The sequence below is a fragment of the Octodon degus genome, unplaced genomic scaffold (assembly GCF_000260255.1).
Source record: "Octodon degus isolate 3935 unplaced genomic scaffold, OctDeg1.0 scaffold00138, whole genome shotgun sequence".
Classification (NCBI taxonomy): Eukaryota; Metazoa; Chordata; class Mammalia; order Rodentia; family Octodontidae; genus Octodon; species Octodon degus.
The window spans coordinates 7,299,830-7,318,092 of NW_004524714.1; the positions used below are offsets into that span (position 1 = coordinate 7,299,830).

The window sequence follows — 18,263 nt, forward strand, 5'->3', positions numbered from 1 at the left end:
CTGAGCCATCCCCAGCCTCATTCTAATTCTGTTTTATTTTTTGTTCAGATAAATTATTACAGGTTTATTTAAAACTTATTTCTCACCTTGAATATGGAAAAGAAAAACTCCACAAATGTTATCTCTTTACTTCGTAGTTTACACAACACGTAATATTTTGTAAATACACATTATTACACATCTCAAACCACAACGCATAACAGACTGTCTGCATAAACATGTTAAAGGGGTAAATCAGATGTATTTATTCATTTCATAGGTCATAAATGTAGATCAGAACACAAAAACAGATTATCCTGGTCAAAGCATGCAGCAGGGGCCAGAGAGATAGCTCAGTAGAATAAGAGTAGAATAAGTGCTTGCTCCTGAGTTCAATCCCCGGTACCAAAAAAAAAAAAAAAAAAAAAGAAAAAAAAGAAATAAAAAAAAAAGAAATAAAAAAAGAAAGCATGCAGCAGTTTGAGAAGAAATTTGGCGTCTTCACTTTGTACCTGTCTTAGTTATATTTCACTCATTGCTGGGACCAAATACTCAACACCCAAAATAAGGAAGGAAAGACTTACTTATCTCAGTTTATGGAGGTTTCCCTCCATACTTGGCTGGCTCCAAGGCAGACTACCACATGGCAGAAAGCAACAGTTCATGGTGGTGGAAAACTGAAGCAGCAAGAGCAAAAGGGAGGAGCAGAGGTGACAGTGGCCACAGAGAGCAAGTCTGTCTCCCTTATGCAGCATCAGGCTACCTGCCCCGGGCCAGGTGTAGCACTCACACCCATAATCCCAGCGCTGGATAATGAATTAATCACAAACTCTAGAAATCTGCCTCATAACTTCGGGGGAACAACTAGACACAAACCATAGTCCTTTTAGAACCAAGAATTCATCAAGCACCCTCATGTAGGCAATTAAAACACGTTTTGTATCTGTGTTTCTTCCTCTTCTAACATTCCAATGGCTTTTAGAAGGCAAAGAATATACAAGGCGATCTTTATACTTGCATCAAAACACAATTCAAGAAAATCTTAAAAAAAAAAAAAAAAAGAAAATCTTGGTCTTTTTGCTCTCCCCACCCACGTGTCTGATTTATACCCTGTTATCTACAATTTCCAGCCTGTCACATGGCATTTTGTAAATCTGGGCATGTCTGAGTCAGATGTGGAACTGGAATGATAGAAGACCCAGTCACAGACCTTATTTGTTATTGATTCCCGCCCCCCACTTTTGTATTTTTCCTTTCTCCTGATTATCTACTGACAAGCTGACTTATTGGGAACTTGACCATGATTATAGCGCTTGCCAGGTGCGCTCCTCCCCTTGTGGAAAGACAGTGTAAAAGGTTTTTTATTTTTATTTTTAATTTTTTTAATACTGGATTCTGGCAGAGTGGGTGGTGTTCACGCTGCGATGTAAAAGTGCCTCTCCATGTGTACCGCAGGGTGGGCCGTCCTGGAAAACGCCGGGTCGCACCGCAAGGGGCAGTGCCCCGTGTACTTACGGGAGTACTGGGTCAGTTCATTAGAGCCGGGCAGTGGGCGAACTTCTCCCCACAGCCGTCTCAGTCCCAGTCCTCACAAGCGTGCCTCGAGACGAGAGCTCTTTGTACAGGTTCTAAGCGTGGGTGGCCGCCCTTTTCTGGGCCACGACCTGGTCCCCTCTTGGTGGTACTAGGGATCGAACTCAGGACCTTGCGCTTGCCAGGCAAGCACTTATTCCACTGAGCTGTCTCCCCAGCTGTTCCCCTCTTTGGCTTGGGCTTCTCTGGCAGCAGGAACCGGGTGGCATGAGCTCTCGATAGTGCATGTGGTCGGGCAGGAAGGGTGGGTAGCTGGGTCCTGGACGGGGATGGAAACCTGGAGGAAGCGGCAAGGCAGGGTGACAGTCCCTGGTGCTCAGCAGTTCTTGGGACCTGGGGTCGGGTTAGTCCTGCTCGGAAGCTGTCGCCCCAGGGAGAAGCCGTGTGCGCTTGGCCAGTGCCGGTTGCTGAGCGGGGGTCCAGAGCCCGAGTGGGCGTCCAGGGCCCGGCGGAGGTGCAGGAGGACACGGAGTGCTGCTTGGTCCTGAGGCACAAGCGAGGCGGCCCGCCGCTGTAGGTGCCACCACCACCGGGTGCTGCTGTCCGGGCTGCCTTGGCTAACACTGATGACCCACAGGCTGCCCTGCTCGCTTTCCGGGGCGCTCAGTGACACTTTCCCCGCAAACTTGCTCATCAGTCCTCCTCTTCATGGCGGCTGCTGCGGGGCAAAGTACACCCGGTCCAACCTGGGTTGCAGGGCCTCTGCCACGTAGCCGGCCAAGGGCTCACGTCGTTGGCATCCGCCAGGTTGAAGGGCACTGCGGCCCATTCCAATTTTCTTTTTAATTTTTTTAAAAATTTCTGTGTGTGTGTGTGTGTGTGTGTGTGTGTGTGTGTGTGTATGTAGCTAGCCAGCTCAGCCCACCAGGGGGCAGGGCTGGCTGGCATGTGGTGCTGCGGGATTGAACCGCGGTCCCTGTGCTTTGCTAAGCTTGTTCTAAGTAGGTGCTTTAGACCACTGAGCCATCTCACCAGCCCTCACCAGCTCTGTTTTCTTTTCTTTCTTTCTTTTTTTTTTTTTTTTTTTTTGCAGAACTGGGGATTGAACTCAAGCCCTTGCGCTTGCCAGGGAAGCGCTTATTCCACTGAGCCATCTCCCCAGCCCCTCCAATTTTCTTTAATGAAACAGTAGAAGTCTTTCTTCAGTGTGAGTCCTAGTGATTGGAACAACCTTACGTCTTTTCAGTAAGTGTAGTTTTCAGCACGTATAGTTGCCTAAATTAGATTAGAAGTAACGGATTTTCCACAAGGACTATGTATCCCTAGGCATAGGGAATGGGTGCGTCTTCCATCTCTGATCTGAGCTGGCATAAATCAATCTGTGTTGAGAGGAGTGAATTCCAGGACAACACAGGTAAGTATACGCTCTTCACAACAGAGTAAGAGCTCACCTATTATAGTTCTTTTCCAGTGTTTCATCAGTAATGCACTAAATATATTCATTGAACGCTAGATAACAAATCTCCAGCCTTGCGGAAATATTGGTTATAACTGAGATGCCCACACGGTGGCGGTAGAGGAACAGGAATCAATGCTTTGGCGCCATAAACAGAACCACAGACCAGTGATCTGGGGCCTGCAGACAGCACACAGAGCCGTGAATGAATAATGTTAGAGAATTTGTTTTTAGGAATGAGAACAAGGAAGTATTAAGTTTACAGCCTTTAGTAACAAAACAAAGCGTTATTTGATGAGCACGACATACATCCACTACAGGGTGTCACTACGCAGCCTCCCCAGCACACCATGCCTGGACTCAATCGCAGGCTCAGCGCGCTCCGAGGGCGAGGTTGGCGCAGCATATGGGAGCGGGTATCAGTCTTTGGTTCCTGCTCTTGCCAAAGCAGGCACTTAGTGCGCTGAGCTATCTTGCTGGCCCAAAATTGATTTTTTTTTTTTTTTTTTTTTGGGGTGGTACCAGGAATCAAATTCAGGTTCTTGTTCTTGCCAGACAAACGCTTATGTCACTGAGCTATCTCCTCAGGTTCCACTGACCTTCCAAATGATGGTTAGTTCAGGGAGAGATAGGTAGACTGAGAAAAAGAGGATGGTGGTGGGTTTCCCCAGGTCTGAAGTACAGAAAGGTCCATGACTGTGGCAGTGGATATGGCAGTCCTTAGTGAGGAGGTAAATCCAAATCGTGTGTTTGACCCCTAGTGACCTCACCTTAAGGCGGTAGGGGTGTTCAGAACACGCTGAGACTTACTATGTGCCAGGTCATTGTTCTAAAGGCTTCGTACATTGTTTCTTAGATATATTTTTTTTTATTTTTCAACAAATAATACACTGCATATATTCTTGTTTCTTAGATATTGATTCATATGCTGAAGCCCTAAGTTCAGTGAGATGTTATAAGGAAGCGATGCCTTTGAGAGGTGATCGGGCTGAGTAATCAGGTTGGAAGGGTAGAGCTGCTACAGAGATTTGCAGCCTTAGAAGAAGAGACATGGAGCTTTCTTTTTCCACCATCTGTGAGGGTATAGCAAGAAGGCTTGGGGCCAAGAGGTGATCTTCACCAAGATCTGAATCTGCAGGCACCTGACCTTAGACTTCTCGCCTCCAGATCTCTGAGAAATACCTGTCTATTGCTTGAGCCACTCAAACTATGATTTTTGTTATTTAAGTTTTTTTTTTTTTAACTAAAAGAGCTGATGAGTTTATTTTCACATTTCACAATACAAATGAAACTGTACTTGCTGCACTTTTGTTTATCATACTTCTCCTTTTAAAACTATTCTTTGATAGGAAGGGGGAGCGAGTCTTCCTTGTCATTCATGCTGTTAGAAAACACCCAGAGTCACTGCACCATGACCCCTGGTGAAGCAGAACAAATAATACAAAACTGATACAGAGAGGCCACCCCTCCACTTTATCTGTCTGGTCGAGTCATTCCTGGCCGAGTGGGCACCATCATGGGCCGAGCCGGCGGTCACATCATTGGAGGCCCAGGCATCATTGGCATGTGGCCTCCCATGGGTGGTCTCATTCCAGGAGCAGGCCCCACTGGCATCATCCTGGGAGGTGGGGGGCCCATCATTGGCATCATGGGAGGGCCTCCTATATGGGGTGCTGGCATCATACTAGGGCAAGGAGGAGCCGGGAGGCTGGGTGGAGGTGGGATCATAGCCCCGGCTGGGGGAGGAGCAGAGAATGGAGTAGGAGGTATCTTTCCTTGTTGAAATGCAGCCGTTGTTTTGTCAATCAGGCTCTGAGCTTGCCCTTCCATCCATTTCTGGTAGTAGTCTTTCACATTCTCTTTATGTTTCCCACCGCTGCAGTGTGTCTTTCTCACAGATGGAGAGTCATGGGTGAGGTACGTATCACAGTAGTCACAATAAAACTTAGGCATGTTGCTCTACAGGCCGTTGGTGGCTCCCTGTTATTTAAGTTTATTATGATTTATAAGTATCATTTTAGAAACATCAATCCATTAAACCATGCAGAAGTAAGTATACAAAAAGTCTGCAAAACAAAATTGTACTTTAAACATGTTTAAGGAGATCGATGATCTGAAATTTCAGGTCACTCAGTCCCTTCATCACTATGGAATGGCAGCCAAGTAGTCCTTTACTTCAGTCGGAGCGAGCCTCCTGAAGCAGGCTCCACTGCAGATGCCAGCCTCTGTGTTATCTTCTGTCATTTGCCCTTCAAAGCTCTCCTTTAGGGTTAAGATGGCTGTGTGAATGGCACCTTCAAGCTCCAGATCTTCACTATATCTTTTCTCAAGGAAAGTTTTCCCATTCACATAGTACTTTCCTATGGCTGTGGCCTTCCAGGCAAAGTAAGCTGCAGATGGGTCTGACTGAAATAAATATGGCCATCCCTCATTCCAACCACAAATAAATAAAGAAACACTAAGTGGACGAACACTACCTGACGAACACACCTGGGTGTATTCCTGCATCACGAAAGCTACTCTCTGGATTAGCTGGGCCGGGGGGATGGGCTCCTGGTAAACAAAGTAGCACTGCTGGGCAAGTTTCCGAGCTCTGTGCACAAGCGCTGTGTAATCTGGGCCCATGTCGCTGCACACCAAACCTGTGTGTTTGGTAATTGGCTCTGCTTTGTATATGCTTCGCTCATCATACAGAAAAGGACTTCTGTTTCTTCTCAGTTGCTAATACCACACCATTGCAGCTTTAATTCCCACTAAAGGGGCTCCTTCAGCTACAGCTGCCAATGCATATTCAATCTAGACAAGCTTACCAGATGGGCTGAGGGTTGTCAGCAAAAAGCTGTAAGGCATTCCACCAGCTTTACTCGGAGAGGCCAAACTATGATATTTTGTTATAGTAGCCTGAGATAAGATACTAGGTTTTAAGGAGACTCACCTAGAGAGAAAAAAATTCTCTCAGGTTTTCACAGAAAGCAAATTGGTCAAGCAACAGCTGTGACTCACCCTGATGGCTGACACTGACAAAAGATCTACAAGCTGCTGTACATGGTTTCAGGGTAAATCCTGAGGGGATTTGAATGACCTTGTCAAATACAAAAGTTACATTTTAAGTTATATAAATCTTGCTTTAACTTGGCTTTAACCATCTAGCGGAAAAGTATAACCACGAGGTACAAAAAGTAAAGCCATATTAATATGCTGATCTGTAAAAGGTTCACGTCAACAACTTCTGAAATTGCCAGTTCTGTGGATAACCTACTACTATTATGGACTACTGGACTATATTGGGTTATTTTGCTGAATTCAAGTACTTACAATATTTGAACTGACATCAAGTATGAAAAAGTCTTTCAAAAACTTCCCCAAATACAGTTTCTCTAACAGCAATGGAACACCCATCTTTGACAAAACAAAACAAAAAAGGGGGATATAAATGAAGGACCATTTTGTAGTGAAAAAAATATGTATATACAAAATAATTAGGATAGATATACAGCTACTTTATCTTAGTTCAAAGAGGAGAAAGATTTGTACTAATATTGTTTAGACAAGATATTATGTTTGTATCATGTACTCTAACTACTAAAAGACAACAATATGCAATGTATTAATTATTGTAATTGTCCTACCAACCTATTTTGAAACTGTCTCATTGCTATTTCTTTCTCATTAAAATTAATAAAAAATTAAAATAAAGATACTAGGCTTTGACTATTCTTCATTTCCATCCAGAGATATCTATCTGTCTATCTATCTATCTATCTATCTATCTATCTATCTATCTATCTGTCTATCAATATGTCAATCAATCAATCTATTTATCTATAAATTATTAGTTCTAACAATATATAGCTTGGCATTTTGGGCAAGTTACTTCACTGAGCTATAGTGTCCTTAACTGTAAATTAAGGAGAATCATGCATGCCACGTAGGATACCCCTCATTTTTCATTGGTACAAATCAGTTATATAGATTAATGAGTTTCACTTTGGCAGATTTGTACATACACATCACATACTTAAACCATCATCCTCTTTGCCTCACCCAACTCGCTAGTTTGCCACACAGGCATTCTGTGAGGGTGAAATGACAAAATGATACAGAAACACAAAGGTACCAGAGTAAAATCTGGCCTGTTTTTAGTTGTCTTACCATGTCATTGTGGTTTCTGAGGTCTGTGGTTACTTGATTTCATAATGCGTGTGGTGATGGTCTTGGCCATGGTTTCACCAATTGTCGGTTGTTCTGTGGCCCTTGGAGAGATGACAGGGTGGAATGGGATGCCTGCGCATGTGAGGCCTGGCCACCTGCCCAGGAGAGGCTGAGCTGATTATTTTTGTTGACCACATCCCTTACGCAAATGCTACCTTTGCCAGTTTCAATTTCCTTTTCCATAAGAGAGGAGCTGGAAATGTTCCAGTGTAGGCTGAATAGGGGGATGGGAGTGATTACAAAGTCTCCAAAGATGGCAGCCAAAAGAGGATGTTGAGCTTCTGCAAGGAGAACATGGGTTTGATTATTAGCTCTGAAAGGGGAGCTCAGTTTTTTACTGTCAGTAGCTCCCTCTGTAAAGGAAAAAGCTTGACTCATAGCCTCAAAGAATCCTTGGTGGATTGGCATAAGTATGAGGGCAAAAACATGCTCAGAATAATGATATAAAACCCACAAAGCACACAGAGAAAGGAAGTATATGTTGATAAATCAGTCTTCAGAATAGTGTAGGGGCTGGGACATTACAGTGGAGAAGACAAGTATCAGAAATAGTGAAGCTGTCTGTCTTTACTATTGCTGTGGAACAACCACAGGCCTTAGTCTGTTATTTGTTGGCATCATACAATCCTCTTCTTTAGTTTTATGTGTTTAGTATGGGATCTCATTACGTAGATCGGACTCATAGTGATTCTTCTGTTTTCAACCTCCCAAGTGCTGGGATTACAGGTGCACTCCACCATGCCCAGTCTCAATAGCAGTCTCAGCTGCCCCCAGGGGTGGGGCCAGTGTGATATGCTATGGATCAAACCCTGGCCTCTGCGCTCTGTTTGAAGCAGGTAGTTTGGTCTGCTGAGCTATGTGGCTGGCCCTCCACTGAGCTGTCTGTCTGGCTCTGGCATCACAGAGTTCTTGAGACTGGGCAATTTATAAAGAAAAGATAATTTGGATCCATGGTTATGGAGGCTACGAAGTCCAAGATCATAGTGCTGCTTTATAACATGATGGAAGTTGGAGGGGCAGAAGAGACGAAACAGGAGGGGCTGCCTTGCTGTATAATGGCTTGCCCTTGCAGTCCATTTCCACAGGCTCTAGGGCCCAGTCCCACCAGAAAGGCATTGATTCCTTTTAGTAACTTAGTGTCTTTGCACTGGGTTATATTCCTAGCTCCTTCGGTATTTTTTATTCTCACAGGGTCTTACTGTAACACTAGATTGCCCAAATTGGGATGGAATTAAAATCCTCCTGCCGCAGTTTCCCAGAGTGCTGGAATTATATGCCTAGACCATCATGCCTGGCTCCTAATCATGAAGACCACTTTCAACCCTGTTAACCCTGGGGACAAACTGTCTACATGAATTTCAGAGTAGACAGCCCATATTCAAAGCTCAGCACAATCCAATCCCCAGCAATCTAAAACCTGCAACATTTATTTTCACTCATGAATTCTGGGGGACTGCTAGGGCTGCCTTGATGTGGGCAGGACTTGCTTCGACATCTGTGGGTGGGCTGGTTACCAGCCAGAACAGCTATGTGTCTCTCATCCTCCTCATAGGACTATTGGATTTGCTGGTCAAGTGGAATAAGCCCTTCCTGGGCAAGGGCAAGGGCCTGAGTTTAATCCCCGGTTATGCAAAAAAAAAAAAAAAAAAAAAAAAAAAAAAAAAAAAAAAAAAAGAAAAAGAAAAATGATGACGGTCAAACTCTGGCAGGCTGGGAGACTTCAGTAAATACTTTGGGGGCCGGGGAGATGGCTCAGTGTATTTGCTGCTCAAGTCCTTATCATGATGGAAAAGAACACACAAGTGAATGACTCCAACGTTGCATACAGTTTTCAAGCTCTGCCAGTGTTGTGGATTCTAACAATCTGTTGGATGAAGTGAATCCCATGGATGAATCTAAAGCCATGATTGGAAGGCAAAATTATGTGACCAAGGGCATGGATTGAAAATCATGCAAGAAACTGATGTCACCTTCCACTGTATGAGCTTTCCTCAACAGTCCCTTCCTTCTAATCTCAAGTCCTTACTCACTGTTAGTTACTCCACAGCACCTGGCTTTGCGCCATCATCTGACTTGCTGTTGTGCAGGTAAGGACCAGGCCTCTGTCTATAGTCCTATGGTGCAGTGTGGTGGCTGGAACCCACTCAGTATGTGGAAAGGAGAGAGAGGAGAGGGAAGGGAAGAGAACAAAATATAAGCTACAGAAAGAGCAAGCAAGACGGGCATGGAAGGGAAAAGGAAGGGAGGAAACAGGACAGAAACTTGAATAGGGCAAGGAAACACTAGGATTTAGGGTGAGCTAACAACTTGGGCTACTAATCCATTTTTAGGAGTGTAAAGCAATTATTTTTATCTTTTGTTTCCTTTTGTGAGGGGTTCTTTTTCCCTTTTATTTAGTTTTATACTATTTGTTTAATTTTGCTTTTAGTAATATGTGTTGGCAGTATATAAAAATTACATTCGCTATAAGGAATTGATGATACATGTACATAACACATTTCAATTCTTTTTCTCCTTTCTCTCCACCCCTTTTTATTGTCTCTAGCATCAGATTCATTCATGTATTTTATAGGACCTTTCAAAGTTCATTATCATATATGTAGATCAAAAACCAGACTAATTGGTCAAAGAACATATACAACATGCAAGACGGTTGTACTAAAGAATACTTTTAGATACATTATCCATGCTGGATTACAATACCTTTTCCCCCTCTCTTTTTTCCTATTATCTGTCTTGTATTTTATACTTTATAAATATTGAGTTTTTCATATAAGAGAAATCACATGATATTTAAACTGGTGTGTTTAAGTTACTTCAATTCACTGGGGTTTTTTTTTTTGGTACTGCGAATCAAACTCAGCACTTTGTGCTTGCCAGGCATTTGCTGTGCCACTGAGCTGTATTCCAGGCCTCTCAATTAGCATTATGGTCTCAAAGTGCACTGATTTCCTACAGATGACTCAAGCTTATCCTTCTTTGTGGTGGAGTAGTACTCTGTTGTATATAAATACTGTAGTTTCTTTATCCACTTGTCTATTTTTTTTTGGCGGAACCAGGGATTGAACTCAAGCCCTTGCGCTTGCCAGGGAAGTGCTTATTCCACTGAGCCATCTCCCCAGCCCCTTACACTTGTCTATTGATGGACAATAGGCTACTTCTAAGATTTAGCTGTTATGACCTACACTGCTATCTACCTGTGTTTATACAGCACTGTGGCATACTGTCTGTAACTCTTGGGAAAATACTTTAGAAGGTGAATACCTGGGTCAAGGGGAATTTCTATTTTTATTTTTTTGAAAAATCTCCATACTGATTCCTGTAGTGTTGTATCAGTTTCCACTCCCACCAACAGTGCAGAAGTGTTCCTTTCTCTCCACAGCTTTGCCACCATCTTTTATTGGTTGACTTCTTCATGATAGTCATTATTTATAGAGTGAGATTGAATCTTTTTTTTTTGTTACATAAAAATCCAACTTTATTGAACATAGGAATAATGGACTTTCAAATGAATTATTTTTACTTTATGGTTATTAAAGTTATCTGATCCATGATAGAAGTTACTAACTGGCATTACATAAAGATGCTTGTCTATTACTTCAATTCTATATTCATAAACAAATATATTTAAATCTAGATAGAAACATTTGTGACTGGATCAGTGCATGGTAGTCCCTGCTCTTTGCACTGCTCAAGTTGGCAATAGGCGACCATCCACTGTACAGTAAATTTGAAGCACAAGCACACATTTGAATTTTATACAAAAATTGTTTTACTCTTATTCTTACATTAGTGGGAGCTGACATCTTTAACTTACAGGCAAGCATATACTTCTGTTTTCTACCTCCTAGATGAACAAAAATATACACAATGTATTGTTTTCCTTAGGTAAGACTTTTTATATTTCAATGAGAATACCATGTAACCCTTACATAAAGAAAATGACCAGGATACTAATGAAACCATCTTTGGAGGAAGTACTTAATATGCATCTTAAATAAATCCTCTAGTAAGAAATGGAGAATTCACTGCCTTTAGTTTGAAGGCTTTGTAGCTTTCTGTCAAATTTCTATGTGCAGCTCACCAACATTCCTTTATTGGAAATATCAGAAATTTCTGAATCATAGTTTTCAAAAGGACTTTAAAGTCTTAAAATTCGGAATCTCCTTAGGCTTGCTTCTCTCTTGATTCCACCCAAGCTTTGTTAATGGTTTGCTTCATATCATCATCTCCATCTTCATAAATCTTCTTTAAAACATTCATTAATCCCTCACTAGGATCTGTCTCGGCATCATAGGATGGCTTTTCTTTTTCTTTGCACTCTTTCTCAACCTGAGTTAAGTATTCCCACCGAGTGTTCTCTGCTTTCTTTCTACACAAGATAAGAACTGTATCAGTCTTGACTTTTTTTGAACTGCCTTCCACTGAGATGGGCTTAAAGAGGTTGTTTACAATTATGGAGTCATTCTTCCCATTTAGATTCTTTACCAAAAGATCAAATGACCTCTCTGTGACATGCACCTGCACACTCTCAGCAGGAACCTGATGAACGCCAGCTAAGGTCATGTAGATTTTCACAAACTTATCTGACTGATCCCATCCGTAATTACTGATCTTCACTGTGTATCCTGTTGTGATGGGAGCAACCACAGTGGCTGGTTTTTCATTGTCAAGAAGTTCTGATTTCTTCTGTGATTTTTGTTGCATCTTATTCTTTATTTCTGTTTCAGTCTTGGATTTTTCAACTGTCAGGGCATCACGTACTCTCTTCCTACTAGCCTTTTCCAGTAATGCCTTTACCTCTTCTAGATCATTCTGTAACTCCTCCAGAGCCGAAGCCATGGTCGGGCGGGGTTGGACTTAAAGCCCGAGCTGCAGGCGAGCACGCAATGACAGGAACCGCCGTAGTCCCCGCGGGTGTGGCCCTCAGCAGCACTAGCTAGCTGCGGGCCAGCCGCTGTGCGAGTGCCCGAACCGCGGCCCGCCCTCCGCATGCGGTGAATCTGGAACCTTCGCCGATATTGAATCCTGGTGTTGTTTTAATTTGTATTTCTTGCGCGACTAACAATGTTGAGCTTTTTTCCTGTGTTCAATGGCTGTTTGAATTTCTGCATCTGAGACATGTCTCATTTCAAATGCCTATTTCTTAATTGGGTCTTTAAATTTGGGGAGTCTGATTTTTGGGGGTTTCTTTGTATGTTCTAGATATTAGACCAGGGAGTAACTGGCATTTTTCCCCCCCCATTCTGTAGGTTGTCTATTTACTGTGTTAGTGGTTTCCTTTGCTGTGCTCATTTCTGTCTTAAGAAAGAGTCTTTATATTTTTATTTTGCACCTCTCATGGCTGCATTTCCTCTGTGGGAGCTCTTGCATGAAAGATGACTCATGTTATACAAATTTTCTTTGAACTCTTTGAAGGAGTAATCAATTTACTGTGTATAATCTGAACCTTTTTCATTGCTACCATGTCTTCTATTGCTCTACCTTTGACATGAAGTCTTCCTTACTTTGTACAGATAAAGAGAAATGAGGTCAGAGAAGGCAGGCTTTGAAATTCTTCTCTTGAAATGCAGCTCTTGATTTTTCAAGATGAAGTTGTTCATAGTGCTATACATTATCTTGAATTAACTGATGGGCAGAAAATGTGGATGCTGGGCAGGTGGCCTGGCTTGATTCCAAAATGGTCAAAAGTTATTGGAGGACAAGCACAGGAAAAGTGGTGCATGAGAAGATTTCCTTATGTGGCTAAAAGACCTTCCAAAGGAGGGGTACAAAATCCTTCAAACTGAACCATGTACTTGATTTTCAAAGCTCTAAGGTATAAGGTTTTCCAGGGGGAATGTTTGGAAAAGAACTAGTCATTTGTATATGCTTATTGTGTTAAAAGCCATTGTCTATATTTCATGAGAAAAAGATCTATGGAAAAATTCTTCAGTGGCTTAATGAACTCTTTATGGATTTCCTGGGATTAAGGGAAGGACCTGCTTTCTTGTTTTCAGGTCAGTTCGTTTCTGGGGCTAGCTCAAAGTAAGTAACACAAGTTGTCAGAGGTAGTTGTGATGGGTTAGGAAGGTGACCCAGGGAGCCACAATCCTGGCAACCAGAAATATTTATGTGGCCAACTATCTCTTTCCTTGCTTGTCCTAACAGGGTCTCACCCAGTGTCTGCCACAGTGCAGATAGTGCGTACCTATTTATGAACTTGAATTGAGCGATGTTATGTTGTGTAAGAAAAAGCACAATACTGAGAGTTAGGGCAAGTAGGACTTAACGTGGCAGGTAGAAGGACCCGGACAATTCTCCTTGCTCAGTTCCCCTCCCTTCAAAATGGATATCTGGCCCTGGCCCATTGTAAGACCTGGCAGTGCCTGTGATGCTGACAACGGCCACCATGTAGAGGCAATGACTACACTGGGAGTAGAGATAGTATGTTGATGGGAAGAGGCCAAAGGCTGAAGCTGGGCTGTCCTGCTCCATGGGCCACAGGGCCAGCTGGAGTTAACCACTGCCCCCACCATGAGGGGATGCCTGTTCTTTGGCCTGACATATGAGCAGATTGCTGGATAGGACTGGTGATCCACAGAAGAGATCACTGGCCATCCCTGTGGCACCACAATGCTCTCCTCCCCTCCTTGAAGTCCCCTATCATCTCCTAGGATGGCTTCTGATGACTTAACTTCCTCCCACTAGGCCCCTCCTCTTATTGAAAGGTTCCACCACCTGCCAGTAATCCCAAGTGGATCAAGCCTTTAGTACATGGGTCTTTGTGGCACTTACAGGTTCAAACTATAGCAGATCCTGACATGAGTCTTCAAGTGAGACAGTGCATGTGCCCCAGCCTGGGACTTCTTCCTAAAAGTTCTTCCACAGATGCCCCAGAAGCTGGGACATGGATTCTATAGACCCCAGTTAAAACACACCTTAGTGGCTGTATTAGTCAGGGTTTTACTAGAGGAACAGATATAAGACAAGGAACAGATACAACACAAGATGTACAAATGGATAGGAAATTCCAAGATTGGCTTACGCGGTCAACCAGAGTTGGATGAGGAAGCGTGCACAGGGCGTCTGCACGCTGGAGACTGAAGGATGCAGTCCAAGGTCTGGAGCCACTGCAGTGTTCTGTGCAAGTCTCTGTCAGTCAGCCAATGGGTTTGTGATGGAAGCTGAAGAATCTACAATGGAAAGCTGAAGGATCCAAGCCAGAGGCTGAAGAGTCTGCTCTAGAAGTCAGGAGGTGGAGTCCAAGCTGGCTGCAAAGACTGAAGTTCCTCCAAGGAAGTAGAATGTGGAATCCTTCCTCAACCCCTTCATATGCCCTTTCTATGCTGAGTCATTCTGGCATGGGCCCTCCTAGCCCTAGGGTGGGCCCATTCATACCTTAGGTGTGGTTCTGTCTGCCCTGTGGGGCGGGACCCCTAACATCCAGGGTTTTGAGCCACCAAACTGATCTAGCCAACCTGACACAATGTATCCACCACTAGAGTGGCCCAAGTAGCATAAGGCTATTTTCTGGCTCTACTACAGCCTAAATCACCAGTTGTAAGTCTCAGTACCCATGTTCATAGAGTGGCAATAAGAAGATCTATGTTTAGTGGGTAAAACAAAATGAAGTGCTGACATGATATGACTTATAAAACGCCTCTTCCCTCTGTCCTTAATGCCTATGCCCACTCTTTTCTTCTCAGCTCTATTTCATTTATTTATTGCTGTGCATGTCCACAGTGTGCTCCTTCCACAAAATGCCAGGAGTAGCTGGACAAAAAGAACAAAGGATAAGAAAAAGAAAACTGTATCTAAATGTTTATTAGCGTAAAATGCAGTCACATACATCTGGGAAACTTAGAGTGCTTCCTATGTGCTAGACTATATTTACTAGGAGGGGTCCCTCCTTTACACCTGAGTCTGGGAACTTTATTCTGTCTGAGACAGTTGAGAGAAATTTACTTGAAAATAATGGCAACCTACCTGAAAATAAGGTGCCAATTCCTACAGAAGGAACTTCTAGATGTGGCACATGCTCCCAGCCCACTCTAGGGCCTTAGAAAATAGTAGAATGTTCTCCACATGCCTGGGAAAGACTACTAGGAGAGAGCATAGTGTGGCAACAAAAGTTGAGATTTGTTTTTCAATTCTTAGTTGTTTTTATGATCACACATTATTTATACAGAATAGAAGGTTTCATTTTGTCATATTTGTACATGCGTTAATACACTTTGTCATTTCTGGTTCCTATGACCTCTTCCTTCTTTCTCCAGATTTTTTCTTCTTCTCCAATAGGCTCCTTTCTATTTTTTGTTATTTTATTTTAAGGGCTCTTCCTGGAAAATACAATGTTAAGTGAAATAAATCAGACATACAAGCTTAATGCTATGCAGTAGCTTTCATCTGAGTAAGGAAAAGTGCAAATAAAGAGCAAAATAAAGGACTGATGGAAAGGGGTAGGGAGATCTTTCGTCTATGGGAAGGGGACCAGGGGGACAGGCTATGGGGAGGAGAGGAGGGGGCGGGGAAGCAAAGAGCTCTTCGATGTTTTATGGACATATACCAGATATAGTGAACGCAAGTGTCATAGGTCATAAAAATGAACTAAAATAACAACTACCACCACTACCACCACCACAACAGGGAAAGGGGATCTAGAAATGGAGGATGTGGGTAGGAAGGGAATGGGAGTAAAAAAAATGAAGATGTGTTGTGCACAGTTACCTACTCCTCTGGATTAACATAAACTTCATGCCCTGCAAACATGTGCTAATAAAGTAAAATTAAAAAAATAAGACTATATAGAGGCTAAAAACCCAGATTCAATATATGAGAAAATACAAACATCCTTCTTTCGTAGTCAGGTTTACTTTGCTTAACATGACATCCTCCGGTAGCATTTATTTTCCTGTCAGTGATGTGATTTCATTGTTCTTTATGAGTGTACAATATTGCATCCTTTATGTATGTAATATAGTATATATTGTATATGTCTATATTGTTTATATAAAATATCTTCGTACATTGGTCATCATTTGATGGGTACCTAGGATTATTCTGTTGCTTGGCTATTTTTCTTTCAACTTTTTTTTTTTTAAATGTATTTGGTTGTTGCAGGATCTCACTACACAGCTCGGACTTACAGTGATCCTCCAGCTTTCAGTCTCTCTAGCACTGGGATTATAGGCATGTGCCACCACGCCTGCACTCTGGCCAGCTCATTCCACCTGGGTGTGGGGCTGGCAAGGTGTGGTGCTGGGGATGGAACTGCGCTCTCTGCACTTGCTTAAGCTTGTCTAAGCAGGCAGTTTAGTCACTGAGCTATCTCACCAGCCCCTGCGTGGCTATTTTAATTCTTTTGTCTTTATTTTTTGTTAAGACTATATATACAATTTAAATATACATAATGCCATTCATCATAGGGAATTTGTACCTGTACATGATAAATCTTAATTAAATCTTAATGGGATAACTTTGGTATACATGACTGTGACCACACAACCTCACTCTGGCTCATGTTAGGATGTGGGCTGGAGGTAGATGACATTCCCATAGAGGAGTTCAATCACCTGTAGGAGCTACAGGTGGACAGAGACCAAAGCATCCAAGAGTCAGAGGGCAGCTGAAGCATGGTAACTGTGATGGTTTTGTAGGAGGCGAGAATGAGCAAGAGAGGACTGACCACCGCTGCAGCACCCATGGCGAAGATGAGTAACTGGATGTGGTGCGTGTTGGAGAGTAAATATCAAGAGGCTAGTGGACTCAGACACGTGGGACACTTGGAGGGAGGTGCATGAAGGATGGGTGGGCCATGACAGTGGGCCATGAACATGTAAGAAAAATGGACAAGTAGTGTCAGCCAGGCCATCCTCACTAGGGCCATGTACATAGCCTGGGACATCCACGTGGCATAATGGAGGGGTGCTTGGTAGGGATGAAGTTGTCATAAATCACAGTAGTTAGGAGACAGGTATAGGGGGCACATAGAAGTACAGCAAGGATGTCACAGATAAGGCGTAGCCGTGGGCCAGAAAATTGGCCAATATCTTGGGCATAGTGACAGAGGTAAATCAGGGGGTCCCAAAGGACAGATGAGCTAGCAGGAAGTACAGGGGTACACCAACAGCTGGACTGGCTTGAACAATGTGAACACTATTCAGGATGCCCACCATATACATGACCAAGAATAGTACAAAGAGAGGCCACAGATGTCCTGGACTTGTCACTCCCAGTGGAAGAATGGTGCTCCCTCTGCAGAGTTGTTAGCAGCATCCATGTCAGGGTGGTCATCTGCCTAGAACTTTAGGGGCTCCTTTGTATGCTGGATCCACTTTCTAGTGTCTAAGGGAAAGATGAAGGGCTGCATTAGTCAAGCCTTCCTGGACCAGAGAAAGTGAGTGGAGTCAGGTGGTCCTGGTTCTTGCACAGGTGTGAGGGTGGGCAAGTCTGTTCCAACCTGTATAAAAAAGGGAGGTAAACTAGATGATCCTCAAGGCCAATTCCAACTTTGTTATTTTGTGATTTTTAACAAAAATACAATAAAAGATATCAAATAGAATGTAGACCATGGGAGAAGAAAAATATTAAAAAGAGGATAGCACAGTGAGAGAACCAATTCAGGAAGATCTGGCCAATGGGCATTTATTTCCGAAAGTGTGAAAAGAAAACAGCAACAGCAACCACAACAGAAGATGCAGGAGAGAAACATGTCAAAGAAATGGTAGAACAGAACTGCAAATCTGAAGGGCAAATACGTTTATACTAAAATGAATATGAACCCAGGAGATCTAGACACCAATAATGCAATTTTAAACCTCAGTGATAAAGAGGGGACTTCAATATCTCCCCAGGGGAATGGGATACAATGAACTAATGGTATTCAAATAGTCAGACTGCCACCAAATGTCTTCTCATCAGGGAAAGCCCAGCAATATCTATACACTCCAGAGAAATAAGATTTTGAATTTAGAACTCTAATCTAAGTCAAAATATTAATCAAATATAAGGAGTTGGTCAGATTAAAAAAAAAAAGCAAAAGACTCTGGAAGAGGTTTTATATCCCTGGAAAACTTTCCCCATGAAATTAAATACTTGGGGC

General features: G+C 42.9%; 4 pseudogenes; all 4 read right to left on the reverse strand.

The window, feature by feature from the left end:
• Nucleotides 1–1,393: 1,393 nt before the first annotated feature.
• LOC111811999 lies at nucleotides 1,394–3,015 on the reverse strand (annotated as a pseudogene).
• Nucleotides 3,016–4,501: 1,486 nt separating this feature from the next.
• Nucleotides 4,502–4,921, reverse strand: LOC101560006 (annotated as a pseudogene).
• Nucleotides 4,922–5,113: 192 nt separating this feature from the next.
• LOC101560399 lies at nucleotides 5,114–5,818 on the reverse strand (annotated as a pseudogene).
• Nucleotides 5,819–11,347: 5,529 nt separating this feature from the next.
• Nucleotides 11,348–12,108, reverse strand: LOC101580809 (annotated as a pseudogene).
• Between the last annotated feature and the right edge of the window lie 6,155 nt (nucleotides 12,109–18,263).